At 48.6% G+C, this 16,793-nt stretch overlaps 1 protein-coding gene across 13 annotated transcripts in view; it reads right to left on the reverse strand.

Annotated features, from left to right (window-relative positions):
• Positions 1-16,793, reverse strand: part of CAPRIN2 (caprin family member 2) — a 2,777,496-nt gene that overhangs the window by 1,627,782 nt on the left and 1,132,921 nt on the right. The gene's annotated exons all lie outside the window — the stretch shown is intronic.

Consider the following 16,793-nt stretch of genomic DNA (forward strand, 5'->3'; position numbering starts at 1 on the left):
GTAGGGGGAAGGCCGGAGGGCGCATGCGAATCCATGAAAGAGACCAACGCTGGAGAAATGGACTTACAGGTAAGATACTACTCCCTTCTCCAGCATTGCATCTTTCATTGATTGACATGCTGTGAATAGACTGCATAGCAGTAAGACAACCTGGAGGTGAATAACAAGCAAACAAGACCCATGCCCCAGGCAATCATGAACCAACAATAGACAAGCATACATATCCAGTTATAAAGACAGAAAACATCAGAACCAAACCCCGGAAGCTCTGGGGCTTACCTTATTGGAACATGTGTTGGAGGACCGCAAGCCCCACCTGCACATCCTCTGCATGCTGTCGACCCAGACAGTGTCTGGTGAAGGTGTGTGGCACCGCCCATGTTGCTGCTTGGCAAGTCAATGAGCAGTATGCCGGCATACAGCGCTGCCAACGATGCTGTGGACCTAGTTGAATGAGCCCTGGGAGTCTACTGCAATGGTTTGCTGGCCTTGACATGGCAAAAGGAAATCGTAGACTATAACCAACGGGAAAGGCCTTGCTTCGAAATTGGCTTCCCTTTTTTGGAGGGGCTGAAAGCCACAAATAGCTGTATCGACGTTCTGAAGGGCGGAGTCCTGTCCAGGTAAAACTTCAATATACTCTTAACATCCAGGGAATGTAGCGCTTTCTCCGCTGGAGTGCACGCCTTTGGAAAAACGGTGGGCAAGGCTAAAGTAGTGTTCTTATGAAACTCTGATGGAACCTTCAGAATAAAAGGGAGGATTTGTAGATAGAACCTTTTACCTCCTGAAATGCAGAAACGGCAGGTCAATAACCAGAGCCTGAAGTTCAGAAATGCTCCTGGCAGACATGATGGCCACCAGAAAAGCCACCTTCCATGTGAGAAACTTCACCGCCGTCATGGACATGGGTTCAAATGGTGGTTTCATGAGGGCTGAGAGTACCAAGTTAAGACTGCAGACCGGAAAAAACTTCTTTGGAGAATGTCCTGAAAAGGCCTTTGACGAAATGTGTAAACAGCTTGGCACTGAACAGCGTTGTAGAGTTGCGCTGCCTCGTTAACCTGGAAATTGCATCCACGTGGACCTTGATCGAGGACAACACCAGACCCGCCTTCGCCAACAGCAGAAGATAAGGCAGGAGTTGTGGAGGTGAAACCTGCAATGGCTGCAAGTTCAGCTGCCGCCAGCACCAGGCACAGAACCTTTTCCACTTTTGGCTGTAAGACATGTTGGTAGACAGCGCCCTTGCGGCTGGCAAGATGCAGCGACAGACCCGTGGAATGCTTAGGTGTACACGTTCAGAGTGGTCTGGGGTCATGCTGCAAGGCCGAGAGCCGGAGTCGTGATGACACCTTTCCTTCGTTGTGTGACAGAAGATCCGGCTCCGACTCCAAATGAAGAGGGTCCTCCACCATGAGAAGGTCCAAGAACCAGGTCTATTGGGGCCAGAACAGGGCTACCAGGATCACCCTGCACAGAACCTTGTGCACCATCTGGATGGTTTCCCGGATCAGAGGAAACGGAGGGAATGCGTATGCTAACAGGCCCGTCCACAGGAATGAGAATGCGTCCCCCCTTGAGACCGGATGAGCCACACTGCTGGTGAAGCGACTGCACTGCCTGTTTTCTGGGCTGGTGAATAAGTGCAGCAGGGGAGTTCCGCATTTCCTAAATATCCTCGCCACCTCGCTGTCCTTCAGTCGCTATTCGTGCATCTCAACCGAGTCTATGCTGAGAGCATCCACTTGTTCGTTTTGAACCCCCAGAAAACAGTAAGACACCAGTTTAATTTTTTGCGCTATGGCCCAGTGCAAGATGGCCTGAGCCTCGTTGGCTAGGGGTTGTGAATGTGTGCCTCCCTGTTTGCAGAGATAAAACATAGTTGTGGTGTTGTCTGTCAGAACCCGGACCACCAAGCCCTTAACTCCGGAACGTTGATGTACAACGAAGCTTCCCTGAGGGAACATAGGTCTTGGACCTAAAACTTGTCAAGGTGAGCACCCCAACCCACCTTGGAAGCTACGATCATATACTGAAAGTCTGGCTCCACTCTGTACTATGTTGCCGGAGCAAGTCCACCATTGCAGCGCGTTTGACAGTGCCCAGGAGATGAGAATCTTGTCAGACCAGGAATTGAGAACCTGTGACCATCTTGAAGCGAGAAACTCCTGCACTGGCCGCTAAAAAAAGCCAACAATTCGGAATGAGTGGGATGCAGATCACCATGGAGACTAGAAGAGACGTATACCCAGACCGTGATCGACGTGCCCGGCACCAAGGAACCAGCCATGGACGACAACTTCTCTATCCTTTCCACCGATGGCTTCACCAGTTTGAGATGCGTATGAAAATGAGCCCCCAGAAAAACCAAGTCCCTGAAGGGCGTCAGAAAAGATTTGGCGAAGTGGACTGCAAAGCCCAGACGCTGCAACAGGATCGGAAATTGGTACATCGCAACCATGTGTGCCGTCGGAGGATGACCCCATTATTTATCTGTTTAAACCCGTACTCTGTCAGATCCACTGTAAAATTAATGCTATGATTGGAGGCATCCCTCCCCCTCACGAACCAAAAGCATCGCCTCCTTACGCTACCGCTCAGGAAGATGGTCCAGCAATGGCGCCGACCTGTCAATGCGCTATAAAGACCAACGAGTTGGCCGTCTTCATCGCCCTCGCTGTCGGAGTCGCACACTTATGCTGGCTACACGCCTTCCTACTGGCAGCCGCCGCCACCACCACTGAGTGGGCTGCGTCATGAGGCACTTCAGCGTGGACTCAGGCACCTTAAACCTTTTCTCCAAGTGGCCCTTGACCACAGGCTCTGTGAAAGGAAGGCGCATCATGCCAAGCCCTTCCTGCCACACATGGTACAAGATGGGGATAGAGAAGACCGCCTTCAACCTTTTCCCCGTATGATCGAATAAAAAAAGTATTTTCTCTCTACTCCGGAGTAAGGCCAAACTCGTGGCAAGCCTTGGCCAACATGGCATGAAAAGCACCGACATCGTCCGGGAGCCAGGGCTGCGCAGGACTGCTGGGGGGAATCCACCTCTGGGTCTGTATCCCAGGTATCCGCCCGCCTGCGTGAGGACAACACTGTTGAGCGTGTCTTGAGGGACGCTATTGGGTTCAGACTACCAGCTCCCCTTCTTCCTGATCATTATGAGGGGTGTAACCCCTAGGCGATGAAACCGGAGGCCGAACCTGGGAAGATTTCCTGGGAGGACCCTGGCGAGGGGTACCCACCACATCCTTCGGTCACGGAATGGCTGGAACCTCCCGCTCCAAGGGCTCCACTGGGGTTTGGGGCACCGGGAGGTGGGCATCCAACTGTTCGAGGAGCTACTGCAGCGTAGTTCGCACCTGCATTGAGAGCAGGGAGTGCAAGTTCACCAATGGATACTGTGTTGGAACAGCCCTGAGGCCGTCTGACGTGGATGGAACCGCCGGCCATAGGCCCAATGCCGTAGGGTCCAAGAATGGATGAGACTCCTCTGGACTCGAGGCCTAATGGTAGGTGGAGGGATCTTGCTGTACAATCTCCATTAAACACTGCCAAAGCACCTCCTCCGGAAGGCAATGGATCTCCATCAGACCCCAACGGACCCGCAGAACTCCGAAGTCCCACACCCGCGAAACAGCCATCGAAGCAGCCAATGTCATGGTCGCCACAAGGCCATAGCCGAGGTAGTCATTGGTAAGGTGGATGAAGGTATCGGTGGCATCACAGCGGTCGACAGGGGCACCATCGTCGATGAGCTAGTTGTCCGTGGAACTGAGGCCCCACTCGGCGGCCTGGGCTTCGCCAGTGAAGATGACTGCTTATATGTGGAGCTGGAATGGTGTCTGGAAGACGCTTTGCCAGACGGTGAATGACGCTGGTCCTTCGACGACAGTCGACGAGAACGACTAATGTGGCCGCAAATTCTTGTCCGAAGACGAGGGTCTGTGCAATGGATCTCCAGGCTTCTCCGACCGGCCACTGGAATATTTAGACCTCAGGCCGTGGCACCTTCGTGCCTGGAGCGAGGCCTCTGGACCCCGTGCCCGTCTGCACCAGCCTTGTCAACATAGATTCACCACCTTTTCTGAAACCTGAAGCTGGGTCTGTCCCCGGGCGTGGTTTCTTTGGCGCCGACTGCGCCCTCTGGTGCAGAGGAGACATCTACGCCGAAGAAGGGCAAGTCCTGCCCCCACGGGCCGAAACAACCTGCGATCCCAGATAGGCCCCTTCGTTCAACCAGAAAATGAGCCACCGGTTACGGTCTTTAAGCGTCTTCTGTGAGAACCCCTGGCAAATCTCGCAGTTCTACACACAGTGATGGGTACAGGCAATACTGACAGTCCGCATGATCGTCCCGTTCATACACATTGAGGCCGCAGGTCCCACATGGCCAGAAAAATTATTTCTTTGGGCCCACAGACGACATGATGGGCCTAAAACACACCGTAGCAATGAAGCGGTAGAAAATCAGAAGAGCAAAAAACTATTCGAGAGAACACGAGGTGATCCCAACAGTTTGGAAACAGTTGAAATCTGAAGGGAAACCGCAGGGGCAGGGCTATTCATACTGGACGTCCTATTGGTGCAGCCTAAAACACCCATACAGATGTCGATAGGACACTCAAAGTGTCAATGTTTTCCAGAGTAAAACTGCTATATTAAAGTTACTCAGGTTTCCCAGCCTGATGACGGGAAGTATTCACAGCATGTGAATCCATGAAAGATCCAATGCTGGAGAAACAGGCGGAATTTCTTGAATCTCTGTCACCAACATGTGGAGAGATGTAAGGACATCCAACGACATGTCTCTAGGTGGTGGCTGAGGCATGAGTGGAACAGCCAGCAGCGCCTCCCGGCGGGCACCTCTACTTGGGCTAGATGACGACTCTGGCTCGCCACATGCAGCTCTCTCCATGGACGTGGGCCCACAGTCCCCTTTATGGTCTAAGTAATAACCCTCGGGTAAATTGTCATTAGAGCTCGCTTAGATCTGAGCAGACTCCCTCTAAGAACCGCTTGGCATCGACAGGGACATCCTCACTTGCCTATGGAGGAACTCCGTAGGCAGTGGTAGCTCCTTAGTCTTACAAGACTCCTTCAGGAAAGGAGCAATAATGGGCACTTGAGCAGACACCAGCCGTGGTAGTCGGTGGAGCCATAGTTGAAGCCGTGCAGGCAAACACTTGTGGGGTCCCTGTCTTGGTGGCAGAGACCGCAGAAAGGCCACCTTTGGATGATGTAGTGATGGTCATCGACAGGGTCAGTCAATGAGGTGGATGTCCTGGAAGACGAAGCAGCCATCAACGAAGTTGTGCGAGACACAGAAAACAAGCAAATACATTTGCAGGCAGGCGATGTGCAGATGACACCTCCTGGAAGTGTAAAGCGCACACAAGGGCTCAGAAAACTGAAACCGGTCTGGGGTTTCCAGACCCAGCAATGAGCAGAATCACAAGCGATTAGATCCCCCTTCCTTGACAGGCGGCACACATCTGCCCTTCGGTTTTAGATTTCTCGGCTGTGATCCCTCATCACAAGCAACCAGTTTGTTGCACACACTATTGTTAGCAGAAATGACTCGTGTCCTGAAGATGGCTGGGGTATGAGACAGCCAGATCACCCAGCTGAAACTCGAGTAGACACCTTTCTGAAACTCCATTGGACAACGAACGCTGGATAGACTTATACAAACTTACAGGCGCTTGATTGCATTAAAATATAATGCGGATACATGCCAACACTTGACAAGAATGGTGCATTAATGGTCAATATAGCACATTGCACTTTAGGTTGATGTTTGGGACCTATACCTCTTAAAAAATGGTCTTCCATCAATTTGCACAGTATGAAAGAATATGGGAATGACTGGCGTTTGACTGATTGGAATATAGGTTACACATGGGTGTGTGCATTTCTTAGCAACTGTGGAGCTATTGACGCAAACTATTTTAAGAATTTCTTTATCCATTGTATTTTTTCTATGTATAAATACATAGAATAACATTGTGATAACAATTGATACATTATTTTTTAAAGGAGATTGCTACTAGATAGCATTTAGCAAATGCCATGAGGTTGTATAGACCTGCTGGTTTATACATTGTGTTCATGGCAGACGATGGGTTCATCGACTGGAAGAGCCACCCAAGGACCTCTCTTGTGTAGCCTTGTCAGAGGATGCAATCGAATCTTCAAAGGGATCAGGGACTTACTCTTAGAACGAGCACCCTAACTGGCAGGCTCACGGTTGATGCCGACTTCGGACCTGTCCTTCCCAAACACTGTCCTGCAACCGCAGCAACCCTAGCAGGATCTGTAACGTGGTGCTTTGCCTTCTTTTGGACACCCAGCAGGGAAGGGGCATTCTCAAAGAATTTCAACCTCTTCTCAGAGAGGAGACAGGACTGCGCCAGAGGCCAGGTCAGAGGCCTTCGCCCAACTTGAGCCACTGCGCCACTACTGCAATGGTCCTGCTTTGTCTTTCTCCAACGACCACAGTAAATCGCACATCCTTCCTCATCGCAGTCTGGGTGTAGACAATACAAGCACTTGTATTGCTGATATTCGGCGAAGACATTCTGAAGTCCACATTTTGTGCATGTCTTGCAGACTCCTCTTCTAGACGGACATCGTGAAAGGCATCAAGTAGGCTCACACCTGGGCCTCTGAACTTTAAAAACTGGCAATGAAGCAGATCTTCACCGACAACAGATCCCTACTGCCGTTAGCAGATCGACAGAGAAGCAAATGTATTTGAAATCTCAAAATAGTCAAACAGCTGGAAGAGCAAGACGAGAACTCCCAACACAAGTGCGGTAACAATTTGAAGCAGGCCACCAGGGCTGGAGCTTAGGGAAACCCCCCCCCCCGTCATTGGATGGGCGCAGTATGACCCAAAGGATAGGGATTGGTTTAGAGGAGAAATGCAGTTTTCGGGCTAAAGCAAAACTGCTTTTCATTTTTAAAGAGTATTCCCAGCCTGATGGGGAATATTCAAGAGCATGTGAATCCATGCCAGAGCCCATGCCGGAGAAGTGTTGATTTTGGGTTTGTTGTATAAATTGTAGATTAGCATCCCAGCACACCAGACTTCACCAAGAAGCAATTGACCCAATGAGACACAGCCTTAGCTCAGCCTGAACACAAAGGGAGATACCATTTCCTCGACAGGCAGTGGGAGGTCGTAAGGGAACAGGGTTCCCCTGGAAAGCAAGCAGAGACACAAACACCAATATACTAACTTTTCTCAACACAAACCAATAGCATGCACCTATACCCCTCGAAAATCAGCCTAGCTGCACACAATCCCAATCACAAACTCCAGCGCCGCCAGAATGCAGCTACTCAAATCCATTTGGCCTTGCTGCACACATTATACACATCTCTCACAACCACTGTACCACGCCTAGCTCTAGAAGGCAGCCACATACCACTTAATCCACACTGGCTGCACACATACCAAGGGCACCTAGCCCGTTTTACTACATTACTCTCTCCACTGACGTGGACAAGTCCCATAGGGTGTTCAACCTGTTGCGCTTTGGAATAATACCAATAAAAAGGCGCTATACAAATGCCCAAAAACCTAACCTAAAAAAAGTGTTTTTTAAAAAATTGTAATGCAAGAGTAGCTTGGTGTATGAAAAGTGGAAGGAGAATTTGGGGTGATGACTGCATTGTGCAAAGGGGCTTATTAGGGGGTTGCGTGGACACAGTGATTTTTGTTTCCCTTTGTTTTATATGGAGAATCATGCGAGTGCCGTCCCTGAAGGTCTTTGTAGGAAACAGTTTTTTTTTGTTGTGGTGATTTGTAGTTGCCCATTACGTTGTGCTTCTTTGTAAAATAATGTGCACACCGGTTGAGCATTTGTGTAAAGAGCACTCGACATACAAAGAACATTCTTAAATTGAATGAATGACAAAACATTTAAGAGAATACACTTGAGATATGGAAAGTAGATGAACTAGAAGGGGATCCTGAGAGCGTAAATGGAAAAGGGGATAAGAGACCTATGCTTGCTGCAGCTCCGCCCCTTTCAGGAGAGCACATAATTCGGCACAGGGTCAAACACCTGCACAGTCGATAGTACCATCCACACCCCGAACCCATTCTGTACAACCTGCCGCGGAATATACAAATCTCTGGTTCAAACGCCCAGAAGATTCAGAACCTATAGCATCATAGGTTAGTGTAGGAAACAATAAAATACGAGACCAGATTATAATGAAAATAGAAAATAAAGCGGGTAGGGATCTAGAAGCATCGATTCAGAAAACAGTAGGGACTTAAAAGGGTGACTGGAAAAGGGAGGGGGGAGGATTGTGCCCAATGATAAATGCTGACAGATTGGCCGCTGGGGAAATCCTGTTAAAAATGGACAGTGCAGCGATCAAGGATGTCAAAATAGAGAAAGAAGAGGGTGAACACGCAGAAAAAAAAAAGTACTGAAGAATGCCTATTGCAAAGAGCGATGATACCAGGACAGATGATTCAGAGTGCTCAGAAAACAAATGAGATCAGGAGAAGAATGGGAGACAGGAAAAATCGAGGGATAGAATGCCATGGGGAGAGAGGCTTAGAAGACACCCCAGGCGTATGGCAGTAGCAAAGGACAATAAAGGAGGGAAAGTATTTAAGAAATGGAACAACGGGGCAGTTACCCTTGATCCAGAAGGGAATAGGGAGGTCCCATTATGTACCCTGGCCACACATGGATACAAATAATCTAATGAAGACATTGCCTAAACTTACAGCTGGAGCAGGAAAATTGATGTATGCCCTAGAAAAGCAGACAGTGGGAGGCATGTTAGCAGTAGGAGACATGAAGAGCTTGCTTGGTGCCAAAATTAGGAGGGCACCTAACATTTTGGGATAAAGCAGGATATCCAGGGGTTCGACTGGAAAGAGACATGCATGATAAGGCTCCATTTAATAACTGTCAAGCCCATGTATGGAATGCCCCAAGAAGGGATAAACCTGATATAGGATAAATTATGGCCCGCACTATGAATCAAGATTAGGACCCTGCATTATACATTCAATTGATTCAGGTGGTGTGGCAGAAGAGACAGGGGATGCATGGGAAGAGAGCATACCAGTATTTCATCACATGTCACACAGGTCTTCCCACAGAGCTACAGGCAGATTTGGACAAAATAGGGGGAAGTTAAGCAAAAGGAGATACAAGCGCATATAGTACTTTTTTTTACAAATTTTTATTTTATTGTAATTTATATAAAACAAAAAAACAAAACAGGAAGACCCACCACTTAGGCGGTTCACACCACTCAAAGAATTATAAACGTGCCCCATCTAATCTTGACAGTGGATCACCCTGGTAATCCTCATTTAAATTGGAAGATCTTCAAAATTGCAGTAGATATCAAAGTCAAGCACTCATTACCATCTTCAAGACTCGGCGCGCCACCCTCCCGCTGAACCCGAACTCCAGGGAGAGCCTGTACTCTTTATCTGCAAACCCCAGGCACCTAACCCGCCCCCATGTATCTGGGTGACCAGGCAAACACCAAACAACCCTACATAGCTCTCAGATAGTACACAAAATGGCATAACAGCCAGTAACATTCCTAGTAACATTGGAAAGGCGAGTATCGTATGCAGAAACCAACGGGATAGAGAAAGAAAAACAAAGCACAAGGGAAACTGCCGCAACTTCGGATAAGGAGGCCTCCCCAAGACCCTGGTGCCTCAGGTCATTGATTTGTCAGCAATTTTTCAGCACTCTCCAGATCAAAGAAAATGCACTCCTTCCCATTCCAGGACACCATGAGTTTGGCAGGTCGAAACAAACCCCCTTTCATTCCGTGATGCAAAAAGGACTTAATAGAATTGTGCCTCTTTTCAGTTGCCGGTGCCAAGTCAGGGAAAATGTGAATTGCATGTTCCTGGAACTTTAAAGATTTGTGTGCCGATGTAGCCTTCAAGACCCTTTCTCTGTGTTGAGCATCCCCAAGATGGACAATAAGCAACGGAACAATGGATTTGTTGAGCAATCTCTTGGAAGAGGGGGGGGCTTGATTCTAGAACATTTGTCCACATACATGGAGTCCTCTACTCCAGATGCAGCAATTCAGGGAGCCATGTAGAAACAAAGTCAATGGGGTCATCTCCTTCTACACCAGCTGGGAGACTTATAATAAAAGAATAAGAATACATTTGCAGCTGTTGAGCCTGTGGCACATTCTCTGGGGATTCCAATCTGTTCTGCATTGCCAGGTTCCCCTTAACCACCACTTCCACCTCCCACCTCATTTGCTGAACCAGGGGGGAACGTTTGGGCACACTGCTGGTCCATTTGAGGCTTTCTGTTCAAGAGTAGCAGTTCTAGTCTCCAGCTGGGCCACTTTCACATTCAGAGCATCAAATTTGGTTTCCAGCCGTGACAGACTGCTCAAACCACCCCAACGCAGTCATCACAGAGTTCTGCACCACCTGCCGCTCGGCGAGAAAAAAAAATCTGTATACTCTGGCCTGGGTTTTCTCTGCTTGATTTTCCAGATGCCATTGTGGCCCCTGTCAGCCTGTGGCAACCAGGCCAGAAAAACCTTTGCAAAGGGGTACAACCTGGGCACACCACCCCAGCAACTCCTAGTCAGTCGGGTCCCACATTCTCAGGATGCCACTCTCAAGGAGTGGCCACTGCCTACATGTACCATGTCAGGGGCCCCTGCCCACATCAAGCATGGCCACCTCCATGCCGCCTTTCCAGGAGACTGAATGTGCAAGCGTAGGCTGAGACACTGGTCTGGACCCTTCACACCGCACACACAGGGGACTACCAACCGACACAGGCACCCCCACTGCTCCCAGAGCTCCACCACATCAGTCGCTCCTCTCTTCCTCGCTCCAGCCTCCAGCATGTGCAGACCAGGAGCCCAGATGACCGTGTCGTAGAGAGGCCACAAGTGATAACGCCACTAGTCTCCACCTCTGGTGGGTACACGGTTTCCCTGTCTCTAGTCGGCCCAGGCACCACGAGCACGCAAAAATGGACTCCCTGAGTGCAGCAGGCTCAGGGCGATTTCTTGGCTTCTAAATGTCGGGCTGCCTTCGGGACCACGCCATCACTCCCAGGGGCTTCCGACGTCCCTAGACTCATCCAGCCGCTTCCTCAGTTAAGCAGGAGAGGCCCCAGCACCGGCAAACCTCCCGCCAGGCCCTGAGCAATACAGAGACACACCCATCTTTTTTTTGGGGTCTCGAGCACCCCCTGTCCTCCAGTACATTTAGCGCAAGGAGGAATGGGAAACAGAACAAGCGTGGCGAGCAGAGGCAGAACTGATACAGAAAAAGTTAGCAAAAGTAAATATGGAAGGTATAGTAGTTACCAACACTACAAAAGGGCAATATGAACAAAAACCGCCACACGGCTGGGCAGGACTAACGGAGGACAATCGAAGAGACATGGGTTGCGTCCAAGGAGGAAGTAGCAACCCCCAAAGAGGACAGGGGGGGGGGGTCTGGAGTATGGCGCAAGATTGCTGAAGTAGGCTCCCAATGCAGTATCTTCCAGGTACACACCCAGACCACTATTCCACTTTTACCCCACCACACAAGATGCCGGCATATGCCCCTGGGACCAGTATGCCCCAGGCACTGTAGCAGCCAATGGGCCGATGTATGCCCCTGGATCTGCATAGTCACAGAATGCAAGCCTGAAAGTAATGGCCCCCACACAGGTGTAGCCCATGTAATACCCAACTCCAAATGGTTGGATCATCACACAGCAAGTGCCTTCCCAAGCTACCACACCACCATGGTAGCAGAATCCATTACCTCGGGGGACAGTAACATTACACCAGAGCAAGTGTTCTGGGAGGCAATCCTTTCACACTCCCAGGGATTAACATGTACCCAAAATAGGACAGCCAACAGAGAGCTCCAAAGTGTAAAGTCATACCAGCCACCCTGGACCCGGAAAAGGAACCCAAGTTGAGAGTGAAAATAGGCAACAGAATGTTCACTTTCACGTGGTCCACCAAATCCTGTATATAAGGGAAGTTTCTTTTAACCAACAAAAGCATGGCCACGCAGGGATTCTCTGGGCCTACTGTCACCATCCCATTCACAGAAGATCTACCCATCACTGTAGGGGCATAGGAAGTCTTGGCACCTTTATTGCACAGCACAGAGACATCAGCAAACTTATAGGGAATATACTTCCTAACCAAAGTGAACATGACTATTTCCTTCATGGATAGAGGAATAGAGTGCTCTACACCAGGCATGCATTAGAACAGCAGCAGTGGTGGTGGTGGTGGTGGTGGTCCAAGCACTATGTAGCACCAGTGCAGTGGGATAGGGAGGTTTTGCTGCAGCAGAATTGGTCGAGGGAGAAATGTACTGAATATTTTTGGACGATTTAGAATGCAAATGTATGTTGGGGCATTGGGTAATAAAGGTGGAGTAGAAGGGTGCAGGGGCGTGGGTCTCCCCCTCATACATTTGCGTTGGAACATCCCAAACATGAAAAGAAAAATTCAGCGAAATCTCTCTCGACCAATTGTTGTGAGGAAATAACAGAATCGGAGGGGAACCCCTGCATGAACACAGGTTTATGCACACAGGTAACGTTTTGATAGAATGGCTCCAGGGTTTCAAAACATATTCTGCTTACCTGCAAAATGTTGTTTAGGCCAGGTGTGCCAGAAGAAAAGTATGAGGAAAAATATTGACCTTGCACATACAAGCAGGGATTATCAGAAAAGATAGTTATTCTAACAGGGACAGATGAAGAGGGGGTAAAGAGGTGCACAGTATTATGCATAGACCCCTACACTGCCATTGTGAGAAGTGACAGATGAACTGCTGTTCGCAGACAGAGGAGGAATGGGAGATTGTGTTTGAACTATGCACATATTGTCATATGGTACTACAACAGACATACCAAATACAGTACAGATTGCCACAGCAACATCTGTTATATAAGGACATAGCAGAAGTGCTCAGTCACTTATGAACCAACAACCCTCATGATCTAAGGTTAATGAAAGCATAGAAGCAGTAAGAGTTAAACCCAAACCATGTACAATACTCCCAGAGTGAAACAATACACATTATCAAGAAGAACGAGTTACTTACCTGTGTTAACTTTCTTTCGATTGGATGATCCTCCCACGTACTCCTCATCTTTAGATAGTCTTTCCAGCTTGAGCTGCTTCAGAAAATTCTCAGAGTGCTGTGCACCAATCATGTCCACTCAATGTCCCGCGAGGGCCTCCGGTCGACGTCATCTGTATAAGTAGAATGCCAAGCACCCGTTGGCTTCAGTTCTGTTTTTCCCTTCTCTGTAGTCGAATTACTAGCCATAGCATAGAACTTAGTAGATTTTAAGAGCATAAAGTATAAGGTACGTAAATTCTATGGTGGGGTAGGTTGAGAGGGGCGATGAGGAATACCCGGGAGGAACATCCAATTAAAAGAACGTTACCGCGGGCAAGTAACCTGTTCTTCGAATGGATTGTGTCCTACCATGCATTCCTCATCTTTTGATAGACTCCCAAAGCAGTAATAAATGTGGCGGTGGGGGTACAAATTTTGACCTGTCCTTAAGAATGATCATGTACGGTGTGAAGGACAGCCTTCCCAAATCCTCCCACCTGAGTGGATGTTGTGTCCAGGCAATAAATGTTTCACATAAGTGTGAATAGAAGACAATGCTCTCGCAGAGATTTTTTATTGGTAACCCTCTCTACAGAGCAGAGGATGTTGCCATGCCTCTTGTGGAGTGGGCCCGAAGGCCTTCTGGAGGATATTTACCAGCTAGTCTAACATTCCCCAATAGCTAGAATAATCCACCTGGAAAGGAGTTGTTTCGTCTCTGCCAAACCTAATTTATGACCAGTATAGCCAATGAACAGGTCATCCTGGCACATTTTGGACATTCTTGAGATGTAGAAATAGAGCCCTTCTCGGATCCAGGCTACGTAATCTCCCCTCTTACTTTCCAAGATGCGGAGGAGGGTAAAAAAGTTGGTAATATTATTTTCTGGGACAAATGGAAGTCAGACAATTTTGGTCAGAAAAGGTTTCACTTTGATAACTTTGTCATTATAGAAGGTAATGTATGGAGGTTCACAGGAAAGTGCCTGCAACTCGCTCATCCTATGGGTTGACGTTATTGCTACTAAGACAATAGTTTTTAATGTTAATCGTCTTAATTGACATGAATGCATTGGTTTAAAAGGTATGCATATTAGGAATTTTAGTATAAGATTTAGATCCCATACAGGGACTTGAAAGGTGTACGCAGGTGGAAACACATTAGTGAGACCCTTAAGAAACTGAATGATGGTTTTTGAAGTATGAGGTTTCCTCTGAAAAGCTCTTGAAAATTGAAAGCACTGTCAGACAACCCTTTATTGTTCCAATCTGGAGCCCCAGATTTGCCAAGTGTAACAAAAAGGATAACATCACTGGTGTATTGCATTCAAAAGGATTCACATTCTTATCGCTACACCAGCTGCTGAATCTATTCTAGCAGCAGCAGTACAAGTATTTAGTTGCTGGCCTTCTGGCCGAAAGCAGAATTTCCATTACGTCATCCAGGAGGTTCTAATCCTTATATCTCAACATCTCAGAAGCTATGCATGAAGGTTAAATGTCTTCACCTTTGGATGGAGAACCGGACCTTCCTCGCGAGATGGGTATGTCCAGAAGATCCAGGTACCACGTCCTCCTGGCCCAATCCAGGGCAATTAGGATCATGGGTTTCTGAACTTTCTCAACCTCCTGATCACATGAGGAATGACGGGGATGGAGGAATCTCCTACAGGAGGGGAACTCACAGTCCACTGCGAACGCGTTGCCTAGAGATCCTCTTGGGGAAAATTCCCTGGAGCAGTACAGCTTGTACTTCCGGTTTAGACCGGTCGCGAACAGATCCACTTGAGGGGTTCCCCAAAGGGTGAAGATCTCTTGAAGGACCTTTGAGGGAGTTTCCACTTGTGGGAGACTGCCTTGCCTGCTCAGAGTGTCCACCAGTGTGTTCTCCCCGGCTAGGTGAAGTGCCGATAGGGAGACTCCTTAAATTCCGAAGAAACCAGAGCTGCATTGCCTCTCTGCACAGTGGTAGTGACTCTACACAACCTCTCATGTTGAGGCAGTACATGGCCACTGTGTTGTCCGTCATTATCCGGACATTCTTTCCACGTACAGAGGGCAGAAATGCCTAGAGCGCTAGTCCGATTGCCCTCAGCTCCAAAACGATGTGTAGCTCCAAAACACTGATGTGTAGTTTGGACTCTGATGGAGACCAACGAACGTCTATTGTCAGATCTTTTATATGGGCTCCCCACCCCGTGAGCGAGGAGTCTGTTACTACTGTTATCTCCGGACATGGTTGCCAAAAGGGTTCTCCCTTCATAATGTCCATGCAGGCCCACCACAGAAGGTCCTGTGCGACTCTGCTCGGAACCTGAAGATCTGACATCCTGCCTGAGAATTGTGAATATTGAGTCCTAAGAGCCCATTGGAGAGATCTCATTCTTAGGCTGGCCTCTGGCAACAGAAAAATGCAGATGCCATGAGGCTGAGCAACATCAAAATGTTGAAGACCAGAAGACGTTGGGCACTCAAACTTGGTGACCATGTGCAGAATGTGTTGAACCCACACCTCTGGTGGAGTGGCTTTCCCAGAGGTTGCATCGAGGACTGCTCCGATAAACTGGAGTCTTTGTGATGGTATCATGTGGGACTTCTTGAAGTTGAGGGAGAAGGCCCGTCTGGAGAGCGTGGCAAGTCAGATGTTCCAAGGCCTATTCGGGGGACCGTACCCCAATCAGCCAATCGTCAGGGTAGTGGTAGACGTGAATCCCCAGTCTCCCGAGACTCGCTGCCACCGACATCAACCTGGTGAAAACCCTTGGGTGGAGGTCAGCCCGAATGGCAGAACTTGAAACTGATAATGAGAACCGCCAACCGCACCAATTTGGAGTTGGAGGGTCTGAAGGATCTGAGAAAGAGCAACCATTTTGAACTTGTCCTTCCTGAGGAACATTTTATAAGTTTTATATGGGTCTCAATCCTCCATCCTCCTTGGGGATTAGAAAATACAGGGAGTGCCAACCCTTTTCCTCTCCGCTACAGGTACCGGTCTATAGCACCTTTCTCTAGCAGGGTCAAAATTTCCTACGCAAGAAGTGGATCTGGAATCTTGAAAGTTGTTCGCTGGTGGAGGATCCTGAGGCCTTTCTAGAAAAGGAAGAAAATAACTCTGGGCTACCGTTTCCAGTGCCCATGCATCAGAAGTAATGCCCCACCATTCTTGCAGATGCTGCGAGTCTACCACCCACCAAGGTTTGGAGCGTCAAGGCCTCCGAGGTTTTGAGCCAGCTGAAACAGCAGCTGAGGGTAAAGTAGCCGTTGCTTTGGCAGACTTCGTATCGCTCCCTCGTCTACCACGAGGGATTCTTTTTTTGGCCTCTTTGACTGGCCTGTTCTCTCCCTCTTCCAACTGAGTACAATCGATAGGACTTGCCTCTCCAACACGATGTACCACCCTGAGAGACTTAGCCGCCACTTTCGAGGTCTGCAGCTTTGCAGACTTTCATCAGCCTTGCTGTCAAACAGGCTCGAGTCGTCAATAGGCATATTGAGAAGCTTAGAGATTGTACATACGATGCAAATCCAAACTTTCACAAACCATGGAAACCTGCGTAGCATGGTACTAGTTTCCATGGATCTGCTAACACTGTCTGCAATATTCCAGACCTGACTGGAGGCATTCACACATTGGCTCCTTACCATCCTCGATAGCCAGGAA

Source organism: Ambystoma mexicanum, chromosome 12 (genome assembly GCF_040938575.1).
Source record: "Ambystoma mexicanum isolate Mex_15411 chromosome 12, UKY_AmexF1_1, whole genome shotgun sequence".
Lineage (NCBI taxonomy): Eukaryota > Metazoa > Chordata > Amphibia > Caudata > Ambystomatidae > Ambystoma > Ambystoma mexicanum.